General features: G+C 42.7%; 1 pseudogene; it reads left to right on the plus strand.

Annotated features, from left to right (window-relative positions):
* The first annotated feature begins 2,849 nt into the window (after positions 1 to 2,849).
* LOC135697204 (histone H2B-like) lies at positions 2,850 to 3,254 on the plus strand (annotated as a pseudogene).
* Positions 3,255 to 4,137: the final 883 nt, after the last annotated feature.

Raw genomic sequence — 4,137 nt, forward strand, 5'->3', positions numbered from 1 at the left:
CTAAACTAGCTAAACTAACCCACCACCTGAAAGGGTAACGTTTTCCTCAACAATATGGTGTTGTTTAGTTTACATTGAAATGTCTAAAGTTTCGACAAACTGACCATTGCATCTTCTTCATTCTTCTTCATTCCTTTATTTAACGTCGGTCTCTGTTCCGCAATCCAGTGCCAATCACCGACGGACATCGATTGCCATCCATTGACGGCAACTGAATGTGCAGGAAGTCAGCTTTCACACCTGCGTAGCATATCGCACCCATTCAACACACATGGGCCGGGACCAACGGCTTTACTTCCCTTCCGAAGAGAGACGTGACCAGAGAAATCCCACCGACCTCGGCTGGGATTGAACCCAGACCCATTGGGGTGAGAAAGCAGTCACGCTTACCACTACACCACCGGCGCCGGCCTACGACGACGATTGAATCTGTGCTTACCAAAAACAGATACGCTCAAGTCTCTCATGGTGGTCTCAAAGAGTAACCATGAGTGAACAGAAACCTATCTGTTTCTTTTGACGTAAGATTACACTTCTTGGCAGCATATTGAGGGTGCAATAAAAAAAAAACAAAATTGACCGCGTTACGAAAAGTGGTCAGGGCTTTACTACTTATTGCTCTGTTAATAGCGAATAAATTTTAATTCTAAACAAACCAATCGATTTGAAATATTTCTACAAATCTGCTAAAATGAACAATTTATCAATTTTCAATAGGTCACTATTGAAAATTACACAAATGTCCAACTATTGCAATGGTGATAAAAATTATCTTCGATTGCCTACAAAAAGCGCTTTCCGTAACACAGATTTCAAAATCGAAGTCCATCTGGTCTCGCCAAATGGTGCTTATTCAATCACCGTGTGTGGTGGTGTCCGGTCGTCGTCATCCTTATCAGCAGCACCAGCAGCATTGCTGCAGCCCACATGAGCGTCAATTCACCAAAGAAGGTGGAAGAAGCCGCACCGCTACTGATTGGATTCAGTAGCTCCTCGTGAGTCGCTGTGGGCCATCTACGCCAAGTGCGAGTTCGAGTGGTAGTAAACGTAATTTTAAGTGCTCGAATAAAGTGGTTAATTATGTAATTTTTTGACATTGGAGGTTTGAAAATCAAGCGAAAGTATAAAATTATGGTAAGGTTTTTGAATGATCATTAAATCTCCCTCACATCCTTGTAAGACTCTGTAAAATTTGCAGTTCGCAACCCTTTCCCGAAAATCTTTCTAAGATTTTAAAATTTTCAGAAGATCGTAAGATATCCATTTGGGTAAATTTTTACATGCATTTGCGCACTTAATGTATTTGGAGGTGTTTTGGCATTAAATAGCTTTAGATAAAATTATGATTTCACCTAATAAATTGTATGTCAACCCCCCTCTCCCCCAATTCCGTTACTAAATTTGTGGACAATCCCTAATGTTGGAAAAGATATAAATAATCCAAGAAAATCATTTTTGACGTAGGACTACGTCTTTGATTTCTATATGGGGGTACACTTTGTGAAAACTGAAAATGGAACATGTAACAAATTATGAAAGATTTTGAACGTTAATAACTCAGCTGCCCCTGAACCAATTTCAATAATTTTATCACCAATCGATCAGGGCTACTCAAACGCATCAATATCAATGCTGTTGACTGTTTATGTTCAACAAGAAACTATTTAAAAAGTAGTAAATGTCAAGCATTGTCCAAAAGCGTCGAAATAATTAACAAATCCACCAATTACGTACATGCATATGCTGCTTCCCCAGCACAGTCGTCAGAGAGTAGTAAGTAGACGAAACATGTCGATATAGCATTACGACGAGGTTCTGTAGTTCAGTGGTTACCGTTTCTGCTTACTGAGCAGAAGGTAGGGAGTTCTCCCCTACCCCCCCCCCCCCCCCTTTCAATTTTTCACTTTGCCTTATGCTATCCCCACTAGATTTAAATAAAGAACAGTGAATCCTAATGTAAAAATAACCTACCTCGCTAACACTACTATCCTTCCCAAGATAGCCGTGGAGATGTAGAGGCATTCTCGCTCTCTAGTAACAACCGGACGTCGAACTAATCATCCTTCCCTCCCCAAAAGACCGGGAGGACGTGGCCGGCGCTGTGAATTGATCTATAGAATGAATTAATGTGCTTGTACATTGAAGACGGAAAGCTTATCCCATGCACCCATCTATGTAGTTCTCTGTGCAAGTGGATTAGTTGTGATCATTCACGGAGGAGCAACTACGTAGTGCACGGTCAGATAACGTTAACTCGACGGCAAACACATTCATTGATACGTTTATTGTTGTGGATGATAGAGGAGCATAGCAGAAATAGTGCGAAATATGAAGCTATGGTCATCACAAAAGAGGAAATCGAAAAAGCGAATTGGCTTTCGCCCTTCTGCTTCTAAGCCCCTTACAGTCATCGTCATAGCATCGCATCGCTTTTGGTTCTAGGGCACTTGCTGGTTGCAATTTTTAGATCAGGATTCACTGTGATGCGATCAGTTGTAAGCAGCAGAAATTTCCTTCCCAACTCTCTTGTGGAATCTGTGGCTCTGAAAAGGGCCGGTTTTGATAGATTTCGACGGAAAAATTAAGAGCGTTCACCACAAATACGAAGAGCCAGCTGAATGTCCTTTGGCATAATTGTGACATGCTTGGCGTGAATAGCGATCAGACCGACAAGATAGGTCGGTTAATTTCACTCATCGAGGGTATACTTATACCTGTGTCGAGTAGCATATTATTAATACAGGGAGGATACAACACATGCAGTGGGAAGCAAAATACTGGAAAGGAGAGGAGTTTCGCTTCTTATGCTACGAGCACAAAACGAGACACCACCGTCGAAACGACTATCAGTTATTCTCTACCGAAGCGAACAGCTAAACTATGGCACCGAAAACCAGTGGAAAGGCCGCCAAGAAGTCCGGAAAGGCGCAGAAAGTCATCGTCAAGGGAGAGAAGAAGAAGAGGAGACAGCGCAGGAAAGAAAGCTATGCCATCTACATCTACAAGGTGTTGAAGCAGGTCCACCCGGACACCGGAGTCTCGTCGAAGGCCATGAGCATCATGAACAGCTTCGTCAATGACATCTTCGAACGTACGCTGCTGAGTCGTCCCGTCTGGCTCAATACAACAAACGCTCGACGATCACCTCCCGCGAAATCCAAACTGCTGTCCGTCTGCTGGTGCCGGGTGAGTTGGCCAAGCACGCTGTTTCTGAAGGAACCAAGGCCGTCACCAAGTACACTAGCTCCAAGTAAATTCGTACCTTCCATACAATCAATCGGCCCTTTTCAGGGCCACAAATCGATTCCCAACGTGAAAGAGGTTTTGATGATTTATTGAACTTTTAAATGTTCGAACGCAGCGTTAGCAAAGTTCGCGATAACAAATTAGTTTATTTGCCTTATGAAAATAATGTTGACAAAAAGAATAAGAGGTTGCATCCATGACACGACCGTACGGTTTTGACGTAGGACGTCTGTGATTTCTACACATTGTGAAAACCGAATATGGAACATGAATTAATTGTGACACGCTTGGCATGGATGGCAAGCAGACCGACCAGATAGGCCTCGCTGAATTCCTGTAGGGCCATTAACGGCCGAGCTCTGCAAGCGCAGATCGGTCTTGAAGTCCTGGGCGATTTCACGGACCAGACGCTTGAAAGGCAACATGCAGTCAGCAGCTCGGTCGGTTTCTGGTAACGACGGATCTCACCCAGAGCGACAGTTCCTGGCCGGTAGCAATGAGACTTCTTCACTCCTCCATCTTTTTGAGAGGAGCCTTTCCTCCGGTGGACTTACGAGCGGTCTGCTTGGTGCGGCCATTATACGATGTGGAAATGTTGAACGCAATCTGTTGAATTAAAAAATTTAATTACCCAGCACAATCATGGGCATTGGCTCCAAGCAATATTTCATCAGATTCAAGACAAATCTGTACGATAGTAAATAGAATAGAAAATGAAAATATAAAAATGAGGTAAGGAAAATAATTAAAATATGGTTCAGATTAATATCTGACTGAATAAAGATACACATTACCATTTATTATATAACGTATAACGTAGTCCTCCGTCACCATTGCGTACAACCCCATAGGACTGTCCCTTGTAGTTTTTTTTTCAAAGATTTCATAGAA

Source organism: Ochlerotatus camptorhynchus, unplaced genomic scaffold (genome assembly GCF_037179485.1).
Source record: "Ochlerotatus camptorhynchus isolate MF236.1 unplaced genomic scaffold, CSIRO-AGI_Acam_v1.1 ptg000007l, whole genome shotgun sequence".
Classification (NCBI taxonomy): Eukaryota; Metazoa; Arthropoda; class Insecta; order Diptera; family Culicidae; genus Ochlerotatus; species Ochlerotatus camptorhynchus.